General features: G+C 40.2%; 1 non-coding gene across 1 annotated transcript; it reads right to left on the bottom strand.

The window, feature by feature from the left end:
* Nucleotides 1-17,896: 17,896 nt before the first annotated feature.
* Nucleotides 17,897-17,968, bottom strand: TRNAS-GGA (transfer RNA serine (anticodon GGA)). Its single transcript has one exon. It is a non-coding gene; the product is annotated as a tRNA-Ser (tRNA).
* Between the last annotated feature and the right edge of the window lie 508 nt (nt 17,969-18,476).

The raw sequence follows: 18,476 nt of genomic DNA, 5'->3' as shown, positions 1-18,476 counted from the left end.
ATGCAGATGACACCACCCTTACGGCAGAAAGTGAAGAGGAACGAAAAAGCCTCTTGATAAAAGTGAAAGAGGAGAGTGAAAAAGTTAGCTTAAAGCTCAACATTCAGAAAACGAAGATCATGGAAACTGGTCCTATCACTTCATGGGAAATAGATGGGGAAACAGTGGAAACAGTGCCAGACTTTATATTTGGGGGCTCCAAAATCACTGCAGATGGTGATTGCAGCCACAAAATTAAAAGACACTTACTCCTTGGAAGGAAAGTTATGAGCAACCTAGATAGCATATTCAAAAGCAGAGACATTACTTTGCCAACAAAGGTCCGTGTAGTCAAGGCTATGGTTTTTCCAGTGGTCATGTATGGATGTGAGAGTTGGACTGTGAAGAAAGCTGAGTGCCGAAGAATTGATGCTTTTGAACTGTGGTGTTGGAGAAGACTCTTGCGAGTCCCTTGGACTGCAAGGAGATCCAACCAGTCCATCCTAAACAAGATGAATCCTGGGTGTTCATTGGAAGGACTGATACCGAAGCTGAAACTCCAGTACTTTGGCTACCTCATGCGAAGAGTTGACTCATTGGAAAAAACCCTGATGCTAGGAGAGATTGGGGGCAGGGAGAAAAGGGGATGACAGAGGATGAGATGGCTGGATGGCATCACCGACTCGATGGACATGAGTTTGGGTAAACTCTGGGAGTTGGTGATAGACACAGAGGCCTGGCGTAGTGCGATTCATGGGGTTGCAAAGAGTCGGACACGACTGAGCGACTGAACTGAACTGAACTGAAGGCCTATCACATAGCTGTTTGAGAATTAAAAGTGGTTACATACATGTCACTTATCATAAAGTTTGGCACATAATAAGCACTCCATATAAATTAGATCTAATATATTATTGAAATTATCACCGCAGTTAAAATTGTCACTATGTAATTTGTGATAGAAAAGAGAATAAAACTAATAAATTGAGATCAAAAGCAATAACACAGTAAGAGTAAGGAACTTTAGCAGCCTATATCAATGGATAAATCATCCAGGCAGAATGACAGAAAATCAGTAAGGAAACACTGGGCTTGAGTGACATTTTAGATCAAATGGACATTCATATACATATATATACACATATAAATATATAAATACACACACACATATATGTAACATTCCATTTAAAAGCAGCAGAATACAATTCTTTTCAGAAAGTGTATATGAAACATTCTCCAGGATAGTTCACATGGTAGGCCACAAAACAAGTCTCAGTAAATGTTTAAGAAATTAGAATTCTATCAAGCATCTTTTCTTACCACAATGCTATGAGACTAGAATTCAACAAGAAGAAAAAAATAAAAGCAAAGCCTCAACATATGGAGGCTAAACAATATGCTACTAAACAACAAATGGATCACTTAAGGAATCAAGAAATACCTGGAGACAAATGAAAATGAAAACACACAATTCAAAATCTATGGGATGCTACAAAAGCAATTCTAAGAGAGAAATTTATAGAGATCTGAGCCTATCTCAAGAAATAAGAAAAACCTCAAATAAAAAACCTAAGTTTACATTTAAAGAAATTAGAACAATAACAACAACAACAAAAGGATAAAACCCAAAGTCAGTAGATGGAAAGAAACCTTAAAGATTAGAACAAAAATAAATAAAATAATAAAATAGAGATTTAAAAAATACTAGAAAAGATTAATGAAATTAAGAGCTGGTTCATTTAAAATATAGGTAAAATTGATAAACCCTTAGCCAGACACATCATGGAAAAAAAGAGAGGCTCCAAATCAATGTCAGAAATGAAAAAGAAGAAGTTTACACCTGACATCACAGAAATACAAAGGATTATGAGATGACTATGAACAATTATATACCAATAAAATGGACAACCTAGAAGAAATAAACAAATTCCTAGAAATGTAAAATGTCCCAAGACTGAGCCAGGAAGAAATAGAAAACATGAATAGACCTATTACCAGTGATGAAATTTAATCATTAATTAAACAGTTCCCAAAAAACCAAAGTCCAGGGCTAGATGACATCACATGTAAATTCTACCATACATTTAAGAAGCTGCTGCTGCTGCTGCTAAGTTGCTTCAGTTGTGTCGGACTCCATGCAACCCCATAGACGGCAGCCCACTAGCCTCCCCCGTCCCTGGGATTCTCCAGGCAAGAACACTGGAGAGGGTTGCCATTTCCTTCTCCAATGCATGAAAGTGAAAAGTGAAAGTGAAGTCACTCAGTTGTATCTGACCCTTAGCGACCCCATGGACCATAGCCTACCAGGCTCCTCCATCCAGGGGAGTTTCCAGGCAAGAGTACTGGAGTGGGTTGCCATCGCCTTCTCCAACATTTAAGAAGACTTAACACTTATCCTTCTTAAATTGTACCAAAAAAATTGCATTAATAGAAGGAGTACTTCTGAATTCATTCTACAAGACCAATATCACCCTGATAACAAAACTGGACAAAGATATCACACACAGGAAAATTATAGGCCAATATCACTGATGAACATAGATGTAAAAATCCTCAACAAAAACATTAGTAAACTGAATTCAACAATAATTTAACAGGATCATATACCATGATCATATGGGTTTTACCCCAGGGATACAACAGTGGTTCAATACCCATTCAGTTCAGTTCAGTCACTCAGTTGTGTCCGACTCTTTTTGACCCTAAAGACTGTGGCATGCAGCATGTCAAAACCCATTAAATCAATTTAATATACCATACTAACAAACTGAAGAATAAAAATTGCATGATCATCTCAATAGATGCAGGAAAAGCTTCAGACACCATTCAATGTCCTTTTGTGACAAAAACTCTCAACAAAGTGGTTATGGATTGCCAGATGACTCAGTGGTAAATAATTCACTGACAAATGCAGGAGATGCAGGAGACACAGGTTTGGTCCCTGGGCTGGGAAGATCCCCTGGAGAAGGAAATGGTAACCCACTCCAGTATTCTTGCTTGGGAAATCCCATAGACAAAGGAGCCTGGCAGGTTACAGTCTGTGGTGTCGCAAAGAGTTAGACATGATTGAGCATGCATGCGTGCACAAAAGTGGATACAGAGGGAACATAATTCAATATAATGAAGGCTGAATATGACAAGCCCACAGCTAATATCATACTCAACAGTAAAGAGCTGAAGACATTTCCTCTAGGGTCAGCAACAGGCAAGGATACCCACTCTCACTACTCTTATTCAACACAATATTAGAAGTCCTAGCCACAGTAATCAGGCCAGAGAAGGACAGAGACCAAGGGGTAATTGGAAGAAGGCAGTGAAATGATTAAAATTTCAGGTATAAAATAAATAAACCCTCAGGATGTAATATTAAACATGATAAATATAATGAACACTGCTTTATGCTATATATGAAATTATTAAGAACATTAATCCTAAATTCTCTTCACAAGAAAAAAAAATTTTTTTTCTCATTGCTTTATTTTCCATCTACATGAGTTGATGGATGTCCTAAACTTACTGGGTAGTGTTCCATGATGCATGTAAGTCAAATCATTATGCTGTACCTCTTAAACTTATACCATGCTGTATATCAGCTATACCTCAATGAAAGTGGGGAAAAAAGAAAAACAAAAATCACTTCATGGTTTAAAAAGAAAGTAATATTTTAGAAGACAACTAATAAATAAAAAGAAATTGTCCCAATAACATTTGATTAGTAACAAGGTTGAAAATGAGAAGTTAACATAGCCTGAAGCAGAAACTTGTCCCTCCCAGGATTTTCTAAATATATAATTTAGGGAAAGTTCCAAGGAAATGGCAACCCACTCCAGTATTCTTGCCTGGAGAATCCCATGGACAGAGGAGCTTGGTGGGCTACAGTCCACAGGCCGCAAAGGGTCGGACATGACTGAGCAACTTCACTTTCCCTTTCCCTTTCCTCTCTAAGGGTGTGATCCCAAAGTCACTGTAACCACGCTCTTTCTCCAGGGAGAAAGCCTGAAATAACAAGGTCAATATCCAGAAAAAGCAAAAACAAGAGTGATGCCACCGGAGAATCTTCATTTTTGGTTCCCATTGACTCTGTAGCCATCTTGTATTAGCTTTTTTCATTTTGAGGGATATTTCAGTATCTTTCCAATAAATCAACCTTTGCACTTTATCTAGCTCAAGTTGACTTTCGTTACTTACTATGAAAAAGTCCAAACTAATATCGTATGTAGATGACACGCTTTTGAGGTCTTGATTAAAGCCTAAAAGAAATACTAAGTCTTTGCTACCCAAGTATGAAGATCTACTCTCCCAGAAGAGGGGTAAATGTGAGATAAATACTAACTGTATCTATAGAGAAGAGAATTACTTGCAAAGAAAGAAACTAGAACATTGAAAACTGCCTCAGGACAATTTTAAACTCGGCTCACTTATCAGTGCCGAGATAGCTCTCGATTCTCCATGCTAATGTCCTGAAGGCAATGCAGAGAAAATCTCATTTTAGCTATTGGTTTCCATTGTTCTTTATGAGAATTGCTAATAAGAAACAGAACTGACTTCATCAGTTCCTCCCTGCCCCCGCCCCCACTACTTTCCACTGGATTTTGGGAAATATTAATTACTGGAATGAGAAAAGACACAAAACAGATGAGAAAAAAGAAAAAAAAAAGGACATTTCTCAATTTGGAAAATTCATCCTAGGTCACTGAGAGATGACATGATAGTGGACAGAGGGAATTATTAAGTCTCACAAGATGGTAGTTTGAAAAGAAAAAAAGAAAAGGAGAAGTTGAGACTAACATCTTGGCCATAATCAGGTGTAGGGAAGGAAAAAAATCTCCTTGAACCTCTAGAGTCTCTGGCTGGATCTGAAAATTAAACTGACAAAGACAGATTAACAGGAGAAAAGCACAGAAATGATATGTTTTATGTGACACAGAAGACTTCATAGGAAATGACCCACAGAACTAGGCATGAATGTTTATGCTAGGTTTGATAAAGAGTGGAAAGTGATAAAAGAAATGTTCACATATTGAGGTACAGGGGAAGTCATTCTAGCTTATACTTGGATTAACTTGAATTTTACTCTGACTAGAATAGCCTGGTTGTGGACTATCGAACATCCGTTGTACATCTGCTTTAATTATTAGGGAAAAATACATGCAACCAAAAGTCAGAATGTTCATGTTAAAAATAAAGATTAAATGTTTCTCTTCTTGGACACTGATACTGGTAACTCCTTTGACAATAAGACTCTATTACCAGGTGTCAAGGCCAAATGACTCACTGTGTACATGCTGGACTGTTTCTTTCTTTTTTTTTTTTGAAACCTTGAAGAAATGTAACTGTGACTTGTTTATTGTTCTTTGGTCTGACAAGATATAAAACTGCTGAAAACCCTGTTTCTCTGGAGAAGTTTCTCAGAGTGACCTGGAAAGTGGGCTTCTGGGCTAGTCCCCACACAGGCTCAAATAAAAGTCTTCTCTAGTCTTATTATTGATTGTTTATTGGCTTTCTTCATCAACAGCAGTTGTGGAGGAATATGATAGGTTAAAGAGTATAAGGTAAGCACAGAAAACTGGAGACCTCTAGCAAGGCCTGTCTGTCCAGATTCTTCTGAATCCTGCTGTTTTTGGAGACAAGGATGTGCCTTTCCTCTGGGGATTAAAGAGCTGCTCTCTGGTGAGGTTTTTATGACTTGTTTCAGGGAGAAGTAGCGAGGAAGGTCACAGTGACCTTCCTGCTTCTGTCTGCTCAAACTCCTTCATTTTAAAATCTTCAGTATGCCAAGATGCTGTGTTTGGGGTAGCTGAAGAAAATTCTAGAACATGTTAAAACTATTATGTTGGTGGTCTGTCTAGGTGAATATGGTACCTCACTTCTAAATGTTACCCAGTTACAGAATCACATTTAAAAGTGAGATACCCAGTTATAGAGGGGGCTTCCCTGATGGCTCAGAGGTAGAGACTCTGCCTGCCCTGAAGGAGACACAGGAGATGTGAGTTTGATTCCTGAGTCAGGAAGATCCCTGGAGGAGGAATTGGCAACCCACTCCAGTATCCTTACCTTAAAAACTTCATGGACAGAGGAGCCTTGAGATGTACAGTCCATATAGTTGCAATGAGTCAGACATGACTGAGCACACACAGGCACACAGTTATAGAGACCACCAAAAGGATCATTTGCTGCCAGTATAAGTCTTCTTGAAGCTGACTTCAGAATAAAGCTTCCTCTTCCATCACTGTTTACAAGTATGTCATGGCTGGGGAGGTTGCCACCATGTATGGGTCTTCCACTGAAGGGCGGCTCTGCGCGCCCTGATGCAGAGTTGTACAGGCGGGTGCGGCAGTCAGGAGAAGTGCTCAGGCCCAAACGATGACCAGCTCAGGTGACTCACTCACAGGGGCATCTGCTCACCTACTCTTTCTCCTGTGACAATAATTAGTTGTGTAAATAACAATGACTCACTCCCCTGCCACGCGTTCCCATGTGACAGGGATATATTCCAGTGTTTAGTTTAGGTTTTGACTGTTTCAAGAGAAGGAAGCAATGGATATTTACAGCAAGTTATTAGATTCTGAAGTTAACAGTTTGTGTGTGTTAATTTCTGTATTAAAATGACTCTGGCTGAAACAATACTTTTTTAAACCTTAAAGAAAAACAGACTAAAAAAAAACTGCTAGTGAGATTAGAAAAAAACTAACAGTAGATGACGTTAAACATTTCTTTCTTCTAAATTTTGAGCACTTGTATTTACCTTTGAGGTAGAGCACCCATTTATTTGGGCGGGGGTGGGGGGGAATCCACACACCACAATGGGCTTTTTAGTGATGAAATTGTGAAACTAGATCCCTCACAGTATCCTGAGGACAAGGAAATGACTCGAATGCAGATGTTTCAGGTCCAAGTCGTTTGTTGTATTTGGAAATGTAAATTGAGTACCAGGTCTCTGGGGATTTGGTTGTCTCTGGGAGAAATGTTCATTTTTAAAATCTTTCCAGTGCTTAAGATTATTGTTTCGTCTCAGAGTTGTGGGTGTTCTCCTTCAGGCAACCGTTTACAGGAAATCTGTAACTGAGGTCACGGGGAATGCTAGAGACAGCAGCTGGCAGATGGCTCGTTCCAGAGAACACCCCGACAGCAGAACCTGATGCCTCGTCTGTGGCTCATCTAAGATCGCATAATTCGGCTACAGGACAGAGCTCTACTTTGTTCTTTTGAGTTATAGGACCACACCCTGGTGGGTAGGTTTCCTTCATAATTGCTTAACTAACATCCTCACTGTCCTTCACACAGAGAAAGGCTAGCGTGGGACAGGAAAAAGTAAAGCCTGGAAATGGCGTCTCTGGAACCGACTGGCAGTTCGGTCAAGATTTCTGAAGTGTGAAAGGAAGTCTTATTGCATAAGGGTTTAGAACAAAACCATGGCATCGAAACTTGACCTGATACTTGAGAATATGGTGCTGAATCTACTGCTCTGACGTCTGTGCATCTGAGCTGGTCCAAGAAGTCTGTGCTCTCAGCGCTGAGAAAGCACACAAAGGTAGAATCTGAAACCTGTAAAGCAGATTGATAGAGACCTTTACATTTGTTCAGTGTGCTAAGTCACTATGCGACCCCACAGATGGCAGCCCACCAAGCTCCCCCATCCCTGGGATTCTCCAGACAAGAACACTGGAGTGGGTGGCCATTTCCTTCTCCAGTGCACGAAAGTGAAAAGTGAAAGTGAAGTCGCTCAGTCGTGTCTGACTCTTAGTGACCCCATGGACCGCAGCCTACCAGGCTCCTCCGTCCATGGGATTTTCCAGGCAAGAGTACTGGCGTGGGGTGCCATTGCCTTCTCTTTGTTCAGTGTAATCATATATAAATTGGAACGTGTATTTCTATAGTTTTTTTTTTCATGTTGTTATTTCCTTTTATTATAGTTTAACGGCTTCCCTGGTGGCTCAGTGGTAAAGAATCTGTCTGCCAAGTTGGAGATATGGGTTCAATCCCTGAGTCAGGAACATCCCCTGGAGAAGGAAATGGTAACCCACTCTAGTATTCTTGCTTGTAGAATCCCATATAGGCAAAGGAGCCTGGCAGGCTACAGTCCAGGGGATTGCAAAGAGTCAGACATAGCGATTGAGTACGTTATAGTTTATAAAAGTTATTGTCAGTGATGGACTGGAAATAAACTTGTTCTTCATCACAGATACTTTGAGAGCACTTGCATGAAACAACTGATGGAGTTTTCTTACTGTAGAAATAACACAGAATAAGAAATGAGAAAACGTTTGGAAAGTGTTGATACCTGACAGCACTTTCATGCAAATGTGGGCTCAATAAAGGACAGAAGTGGAATGGACCTAACAGAAGCAGAAGAGATTATGAAGTGGTGGCAAGAAGACACAGAAGAAATACACAAAAAAGATCTTAATCACCCAGATAGCCACAACGGTGTGATCACTCACCTAGGGCCAGACATCTTAGAGTGCAAAATCAAGTGGGCCTTAGGAAGTTTCACTATGAACAAAGCTAGTGGAGGTGATGGAATTCCAGCTGAGCTATTGCAACTCCTAAAAGATGATGCTGTGAAAGTGCTGCACCCAGTATGCCAACAAATTTGGAAAACTCAGCACTGGCTATATGACTGGAAAGGGTCAGTTTTCATTCCAATCTCAAAGAAAGGCAATGCCAAAGAATGTCCAAACTACCGCACAACTGCACTCATCTCATATGATAGCAAGGTAATGTTCAAAATTCTCCACCCTAGGCTGCAACAGTACGTGAACCGTGAACTTCCAGATATTCAAGCTGGATTTAGAAAAGGCAGAGGAACTAGAGATCAAATGGCAAACATCCACTGGATCATAGAAGAAGCAAGAGAATTATAGGAAAACATCTACTTCTGCTTCATTGACTACACTAAAGACTTTGACTGTATGGATCACAATAAACTGTCAAAAATTCTTAAAGATGTGGGGATAGCAGACCACCTGACCTGGCTCCTGAGAAATCTGTATGCAGGTCAGAACAGGGCATGGAACAAAGGACTGGTTCCAAGTTGGGAAAGGAGTATGTCAAGGTTGTATATTGTTACCCTGCTTATTTAACTTACAGAAATGGTATGGACCTACCAGAAGCAGGAGAGATTAAGAAGAGGTGGTAAGAAGACACAGAAGAACTATACAAAAAAGATCTTAATGACCCAGATAGCCACAATGGTGTGACCACTCACCTAGAGCCAGACATCTTAGAGTGCAAAGTCAAGTGGGCCTTAGGAAGTTTCACTATGAACAAAGGTAGTAGAGGTGATGGAATTCCAGCTGAGCTATTACAAATCCTAAAAGATGGCAGAGTACATCATGCAAAATGCTGTGCTGGAAGAAGCACAAGCTGGAATCAAGATTGCAAGGAGAAATACCAATAACTTCAGATATGCAGAGGACATCACCCTAATGGCAGAAAGTGAAGAGGAACTAAAGAGCCTCTTGATGAAACTGAAAGAGGAGAGTGAAAAACCTGGTTTAAAACTCAACATTCAAAAAACAAAGATCATGGCATCTGGTCCCATCACTTCATGGCAAATAGATGGAGAAACAGTGGAAACAGTGGCAGACTTTATTTGGGGGGGGCTCCAAAATCACTGCAGATGTTGACTGCAGCCATGAAATTAAAAGACACTCAGTCCTTGGAAGAAAAACTATGATCAACCTAGACAGCATATTAAAAAGCAGAGACATTACTTTACCAACAAAGTTCTGTAGTTCTGTCTAGTGAAAGCTATGGTTTTTCCAGTAGTCATGTATGGATGTGAGAGTTGGAACATAAAGAAAGCTGAGCACCAAAGAATTGATGTTTTTGAACTGTGGTGTTGGGGAAGACTCTTGAGAGTTCTTTGGACTACAAGGAGATCCAACCAGTCCATCCTAAAGGAAATCAGTCCTGAATATTCATTGGAAGGACTGATGTTGAAGCTTAAACTCCAATACTTTGGCCACCTGATATGAAGAACTGACTCATTGGAAAAGACCCTGATGCTGGGAAAGACTGAAGGCAGAAGGAGAAGGGGGTGACAGAGGATTAGATGGTTGGATGGCATCACTGACTCGATGGATATGATTTTGAGCAAGTTCCCAGAGTTGGTGATGGACAGGGAAGTCTGGCATTCTGCAGTCCATGCGGTGGCAAAGAATCAGACATGACTGAGTGACTGAACTGAACAACTGACACTTAGTAGTCATTCAATAGACACAAACTAATTTTAACATATATAAATTGTTGCTATTTAAGCTAGTACTTAAAGAATGAGAAATTTACCAGATGACAGAGTTAAAGGAGAAGGTTAGTTAGCAGTACCAGTTTATAGAAAAGCATGAATTTATGAAAGGGCATTAAGCTGACTGAAAACTTGGAAGTGTAGGTCAAAGCCCTAAAACTTAAAATATATTTGACACATGAACAATTGAGTTTGACCTGCACAGGTCCACTCAACCACAGATATTTTTCAATAATAAATATCTCTGAGCTATACAATTCATGGCTGGTTTAATCCTTGGATAGAGAGAAACCTCAGATTAAAAGGGCCAACTGTGAATTATGCTCAAATTTTCTACTGTTTGGAGGGTCAGCACCCCAAACTGCTTTGTGTCCATTATATGTTCTGGGGATTGATGAGTACTCTTGATTAATAGCTAAGCCTATTCGCCTTAAAATTTATTTTTAGAGCCCTCAAAATTCCAATATTTATAACTCTAGTATTTGTCCTAAATTTAATTCTGGAAATGTGGTCACTCAATATACTGGTAGTGTTTGACCTTTTCACATTGGAGAACTTCAAAATTGCGAAACATGGACATGGGAGTTTATTTTTGTATGGTGTTTCACATATCCATACTAAGGAAATCACAATAATGGCAGAAAATGAAAAGGAACTAAAGAGCCTCTTGATGAAGGTGAAATAGGAGATTGAAAATGCTGGCTTAAAACTCAACATTCAGAAAAACTAAGATCATGGCATCTGGTCCTATCACTTCATGGCAAATCACTTCAGTTCAGTCACTCAGTCGTGTCCGACTCTTTGCGACCCCATGAATCGCAGCACGCCAGGCCTCCCTGTCCATCACCATCTCCCGGAGTTCACTCAGACTCACGTCCATCGAGTCAGTGATGCCATCCAGTCATCTCATCCTCGGTCATCCCCTTCTCCTCCTGCCCCCAATCCCTCCCAGCATCAGAGTCTTTTCCAATGAGTCAACTCTTTGCATGAAGTAGCCAAAGTACTGGAGTTTCAGCTTTAGCATCATTCCTTCCAAAGAAATCCCAGGGCTGATCTCCTTCAGAATGGACTGGTTGGATCTCCTTGCAGTCCAAGGGACTCTCAAGAGTCTTCTCCAATACCACAGTTCAAAAGCATCAATTCTTCAGCACTCAGCCTTCTTCACAGTCCAACTCTCACATCCATACATGACCACAGGAAAAACCATAGCCTTGACTAGACGGACCTTAGTCAGCAAAGTAATGTCTCTGCTTTTGAATATACTATCTAGATTGGTCATAACTTTTCTTCCAAGGAGTAAGCGTCTTTTAATTTCATGGCTGCAGTCACCATCTGCAGTGATTTTGGGGCCCCAAAAAATAAAGTCTGACACTGTTTCCACTGTTTCCCCATCTATTTCCCATGCAGTGATGGGACCAGATATCATGATCTTTGTTTTCTGAATGTGGAGCTTTAAGCCAACTTTTTCACTCTCCTCTTTCACTTTCATCAAGAGGCTTTTTAGCTCCTCTTCACTTTCTGCCATAAGGGTGGTATCATCTGCATATCTGAGGTTATTGATATTTCTCCTGGCAATCTTGATTCCAGCTTGTGTTTCTTCCAACCCAGCGTTTCTCATGATGTACTCTGCATATAAGTTATAATAAGCAGGGTGACAATATACAGCCTTGAGGTACTCCTTTTCCTATTTGGAACCAGTCTGTTGTTCCATGTCCAGTTCTAACTGTTGCTTCCTGACCTGCATACAGATTTCTCAAGGGGCAGGTCAGGTGGTCTGGTATTCCCATCTCTTTCAGAATTTTCCACAGTTTATTGTGATCCACACAGTCAAAGGCTTTGGCATAGTCAATCAAGCAGAAATAGATGTTTTTCTGGAACTCTCTTGCTTTTTCCATGGTCCAGTGGATGTTGGCAATTTCATCTCTGGCCTACAATGGCGGCTGTGAGCTGGCTCCCTAAGCGCAGCCGAGAGGAGCTTCCCCACGTCCGAGGTCAGGGGCAGTGGCCTAGCGTGCCAGGCTGAGTCGGCGCAGGAAAGGCTGAGAGGAGCTACTCTGCGTCCGAGGTCAGTGGCGGCTGGAGGAGCTACCCCGAGTCCGAGGCCAAGGGTGGTGACCTTGAGGAGCCACCCACGCCCGAGGCCAGGGCCAGCGGTGGGAGGAGCAACCCAAAGAGTGGTGGCTGCGCAGGCACAGGAGGGCCTAGCGGAGCTATTCCACCTTGAAGGTCAGAAACGGTGGCGGTAAGGAGATACCCCTCGTCCAAGGTAAGGAGCAGAGGCTGTGCTTTGCTGGGGCAGCCGTGAAGAGATACCCCACGCCCAAGGTAAGAGAAACGCAAGTAAGGTGGTAGGTGTTGCAAGAGGGCATCAGAGGGCAGACACACTGAAACTATACTCACAGAAAACTAGTCATGGCAAATAGATGGGGGAAAATTGGAAACAGTAACAGATTTCAGTTTCTTGGGCTCCAAAACCACTGCGGACAGTGACTGCAGCCACAAAATTAAAAGACCCTTGCTCCTTGGAAGAAAAGCAATGACACACCTAGACAGAATATTAAAAGGCAGAGGCATCACTTTGCCAACAAAAGTCTGTCTAGTCAAAGCTATGGTTTTTCCAGTAGTCATGTTTGGATGTGAGAGTTAGACCATAAAAAGGGCTTACTGCCAAATAATTGGTGCTTTTGAACTGTGGTGTTGAAGACTCTTGAGAGTCCCTTGGACAGCCAGGAGATCAAATAAGTCAATCCTAAAGGACATCAATCCTGAATATTCATGGGAGTGATTGATGTTGAAGGTGAAGCTCTGATACTTTGGCCACCAATGTGAATAGCTGACTCATTGGAAAAGACCCTGATGCTGGGGAAGATTGAGGGCAAGAGAAGAAAGGGGCGACAGAGGATAAGATGGTTGGATGGCATCACCGACTCAATGGACACGAGTTTGAGCAAACTCAGAGAGATAGTGAAGGACAGGGAAGCCTGCCATGCTACAGTTCATGCGGTCGCAAAGAGTAGGACATGACTTAGTGACTGAACAACAGGTATCCAAATAAAAAACCAAATTTGTTTAAACATTATAAATGAAATAAATGTTTACTTAAAGATTATAAAGGAAATATATAAATTTCAGAAAGTTTAACTTTTATAAGCGCTCTATGATATATTTCACATAATTAGTTCTCTTAATTACAAGCACTTCTAAGTTTTGAAACTTTGTATAACCTCTGCATTGAAGAACTTTGTAATTCATTGCATTAAGTGAGAATGTGCCCTTGAAAGTAATAAATCTATGTCTTTTTAGATATCCCTTAATCATTTTTCATTCATTGAAGCATTCAGAATGATTGAGGTATAAATGCAGATGCTCCCATGTTTTAGAAAGTAGCTCAATAACATTTCACTTTTCATTATTTATACGTCACAACACACCTGTGATGGAGGAAAAACACTATAATTCTCTGCATTCATAATACCATTGAATGAGTACAAACAATAATGACTTAATAGCAGCAACTGCATGAAAATGTTACATTCTTCATTTTCTCTTATTTTCCCTTTTCCTTCTGAGATGGTATGCCCACAATATCTGAAGGCAGCTTTCTGTTGTTATTTGCATTCCCTCTCTTTCAGACTTCCATTCCTTTGAAACACATTCTCATCTCATTTTTAAGTAACAACAAATGAGTCTCTAATTCTAGTTGATGAGATAGGATCTCCAGCTTTAATGTTAAACAGCGATCTTTCTTAAGAAAAATTCTAACAGCAGCACAAAGGACCTGTCAGCAGTTGTTGGGGGTATGGTTTCCTTCCCTGACTGTCACAGGTGTGTTGTTTGACATTGTGCAACTGGCATTGTTCTCCTGACAAAATATGTGTTGCAGATGGGGGGACAGTCAAATCTTGCTAAAATGGACAGTTGTAAGAACAGCCAAATCCTGAAAGGCCCTCAGCCAGTGCAGTGAATTATTTTATTGGGGAGGGAAAGAAAAAAAAAAAAAGGTGGTGATTTGGGCCCTAAATGACTTGAATGATAAATCAGAAGCTTCTCATCTGTACGCTACATTTGTCAGGGAGATTTTGCTGGGCACAAAATTGCAAATTGTCTGCTGAATTAAAGGGTATGAAAATTAAAGTGGCCAATTAAATGCAAATCATCACTGTTCTCAGGACAGGTACTGACTGATCTCGTAGGTAGGTCATGCTTTGATTATTATAGCAGCGTTTCTCTTTTAATTCCGAATGGAATTCAAACAGACATCATAAACAATGATCTGTGCAGTGAACCAGCCAGCTCCCTGCTGGCCCTTACACTTGCTGTTCCCCTGCCTGAAAGCAAGCTTCTTTGTAGTTCTGCCTGGCTAGCTCCATTTCCACATTCTAGTTTCAGCCCAAATGCCTTCCTTCTTGAAAAGGACTTTCCTCTCCACCTTATCTAAAATAGTATCTCCTGCTCATCATTCTATGCTTTTATTTTAGTCATAACTCTACCACCACATGCGATCATCTCACTTATAAACTTGACTACTTGCCATTGTCTGTCTCTAGAGAATACATATTTACGGGAGGAAAGACAATGTTTGCGTTCTCACAGATTCCAATCCCTGGTCCCGTAAGTTGCTCAATAAATGTGTGTAACTCAGTGAAATGAAATTTTTAAATGGGGTGTGTGATACCTCTTTAAAACAAAACTACCCCAAATATTCTTAAACAGGCACAGAAAGAGTCATGGATTATATTATAAAGCTTTCTCTAAGAAGCGTAAGAGTTCTAAAACCATGCCCTCTTTATACCAGTTTTTAATATGCAAAGAAATGTTTCTCTCTCTGTAGGAATTTGGTTTAAAAAGATTATTATAAAAAATAGAGAGCTTTCTATAAATAGGCACACAGGAATAAAACACATTTACCATAATCCATAACCATATAGTTGTTTTTCATCTGTTTTTTTTTTTTTCTTCTAGTTGGGAATTTAAGCAAAAGTAATATCATTAATATCATATTATGGGGGAATTTGGGAATAACATTATTATATTATACAATGCTCTATATAACATTTCTTTTCTCCATAGCTAGTGTTTGACCGGAGTCAAATCTTGTTATTCAATCTATTTAGCTTGTACTTAATCTTTATTGATCTTTTTTTTCATAAAAAAGAGAAAAATCAATTTTTTATTATGTTTCTTAAACAGGTAGAGTAAGACTGAAGTGGGCACAGCAAATAAAGCAATAGATAATTATTTTCTGAGATGTTCAATCTTATACACACACATACACATACACATATATCTATATGTGTGTGTGGTTTAGTTGCTAAGTTGTGTCCGGCTCTTATGACCCCATGGACTGTAGCCTGCCAGGCTTCTCAATCCATGGGGATTCTCCAGGCAAGAATACTGGACTGGGTTGCCATCTCCTTCTCCAGGGGATCTTTCCAACCCAGGAATCAAACCTGGGTCTCCTGCATTGAAGGCAGATTCTTTACTGACTGAGCTACGCGGGGAGCCCCGTATATTATATATATATATATAATTTGTTTATTTGACTGCACTAGGCCTTAGTTGATGCATGCAAACTCTTAGCTGCAGCATGTGGGATCTAGTTCCCTGACCAAGGATGGAATCCCAGGCCCCCTGTATTGTGAGCTTGGAGTCTTAGTTACTGGACCACCAGTCTTAGCTACTTCCCAATTTAATATATTAAAGGGAAACTATGAATAAGACAATAAATAAATAGAGTCTTACTATCTCTATTGAGATAATATCTATCTTGATCTATCTTGATTTCTATTAGTACTTCTGTTTATTATCCTGAACATCCCAAAACATGTGCATGGATTTGAATGTTAAACATTAGAGCATTTTTTAGAGGAAACAGACATATTTAACATAGTTACAATTTAGATATCTAGTTTTAATATGTCTCCAGTGTACATTTCTAATTTTAATATGTCTCCAGTGTCTCCAGTGTATATAGGGCCTAAAAAATATTAAATTAGTCCAAGTAATCTGGCATATATTCTGAGGTTAACTATCTTCACCCAACATATAGCACTCCCAAGGCCTACCTTTAAGGTTCTGTCATTTTAATGCGTTGGCTTATTTAGAAGCTGAAGCTTATCTAATTTTCATGTTCAAGGATTTATACTGTTCATTTCTCCTAAATTCTGGAATATGACACAATGCAGAAAAGAATCTGTTACATAGTCTTGCCATTCTATAACCAGGCTTTCCTTTTTCTAATGGGGAAAAACTGCTCATTTACAAGGGAAATTAGGCAGAGGACATTTGCATGCATTTATCTTATGCACCTGTTAAACATCCATTATGGGGGATCACTGTGTAGTCATTCGAATACAAAGAGTTATGGAAGACAGATCACTACATTTAGAGCTTGAAGTCAAAGGGGATGATGACCTATCTGTGAACCCGCTGATAACATATGTGATGTTTAGGAAAAGGGCCCTAAAGCCTTTCTCACAGGAGAGGAAACTTTATGAGAACGTGGGGTTTCCATAAGTGATCTATACAGGCATATAAGTGTCTGCCAGGATTAAGTACGTAGGCTGAGGCAAGAGCATGCACATGGGAGTCATTTTAAAGCAACAGTGAACTTCGTTTATAATGATATCCTGCCTATTATTAAAACATGGGCGGCATTAAACACAATTACTTCCAAAATGTGGCTGCAACGAACACAGGCTATAGCGCTTATCGTCACTGCCCCGAGCCTGGTAAGTAAGATATACTGTGTCCTCTCAGTAACTTTATCCACATGACTGAGGGGAAATGAAAGCAAAGAGAGCCAGTGAAATGTGTACCGTGTCCTGAAATTTGAGACTGTAAAAAATTAGTAAACAGAAACTTCAATTAAATACAGCTTTTACACGCTGTGAGGATTGCAGAATCCAACGACTCTTGGTAAGAAGAAAGACGCTTCTTTGCTGGCAGGAACTCAGCCAGTGAAAAGCCACAGACTCAACCTTTCTCCTTTCCTTGCCATGAGTGGGGTGGGGGGAGGTTGGGGAACTTGTATGTGGCCCACCATAGTTACAGACCCTTTGCAACTCTTTGCTGATCCTGAAGAAACCCATCTTTGCTGGAGAAATATCTGGCCATCTATTTATTTCAGGTAAAGATCAAGTTTTATCAGGGTAAAGTAGAAATCATAAACCACTAGTGTGTTGCTCAGTACCGGCCCTACCATAAAGCATACTTAGGAGACTTATCTGATCATTTCTAACTCTGGTGTCTCTTGCTACTAGAGCAGAACATCTCCAGAAATCAAGCTGGTTGGAGGAAAATGGGAAGGTTCTGTTGTCTTTAGTCACTCACCACCAAACCACATTTAGGGCTAGTGCTGCCTACCATCGTTGTTTATTGGAACTGGTTGTATATTTTTAACCAGAGAATTGGTTAAAAATTCTGATACCTGGGCTCCATCAATAAGATTTTGAGTGAATTTAATTGCTTTGCCATAGGACCCAGATCACTGACTAACGCTGGCTTTCCCAGGTCATTCTAATATACAGGTGAAAGTGAAAGTGAAGTCGCTCAGTTGTGTCTGACTCTTTGCGACCCTATGGACTGTAGTGTACCAGGCTCCTCCCTCCATGGGATTTTCCAGGCAAGAGTACTGGAGTGGATTGCCATTTCCTTCTCCAGGGGATCTTCCCAACCCAGGGATCGAACCCGGGTCTTCTGCATTCCAGGCAGATGCTTTAACCTCTGAGCCACCAGGGAAGCCCAGATAAGGTGGTTAATCACTGTTCTAGGCAAAGATATAAGACTGGTGTTCTCAAGTCAAGGGGTTGAGCCAAGCCTTGATCTTTAAAACATCCTTTCAAGCTATCACTTTGTGACATTTTCCCTCGAATGCTACCCTTGATATTTATTTGAATCTGAATTTCTATAAGTAACAACCTTCAGGATATTGGGAGAAGAGGCACTGGAGTGTAATTGTGTTGTCCACACTGAACTGAATTCACATACGAGTGGCAAATGCACTTTTGACCAAAGCGCCCAACTTGTAACAAATCAGGACATTAGTTATTGAAAGTTGGAAAGTGATAAAGAACATGAGACTAAACATATCACAGGGACAGCAATTTTTCATATTTATGAAATAAGTGAATAACGGGCATAAAATCATGGTGTGTGCATTTACTGTGGGCTGTCAGAGAAAAAGAATGTCTTCATTACCAACCAGGCCTCGGTGTTAAGTATTTTGGAGCCTATGGGACTGTTCTAG

This window comes from Capricornis sumatraensis, chromosome 4 (assembly GCF_032405125.1).
Source record: "Capricornis sumatraensis isolate serow.1 chromosome 4, serow.2, whole genome shotgun sequence".
Taxonomy (NCBI): domain Eukaryota; kingdom Metazoa; phylum Chordata; class Mammalia; order Artiodactyla; family Bovidae; genus Capricornis; species Capricornis sumatraensis.
The sequence above is the reverse complement of the archived record's forward strand: the minus strand, read 5'-3'. Positions and strand labels throughout refer to the sequence as shown.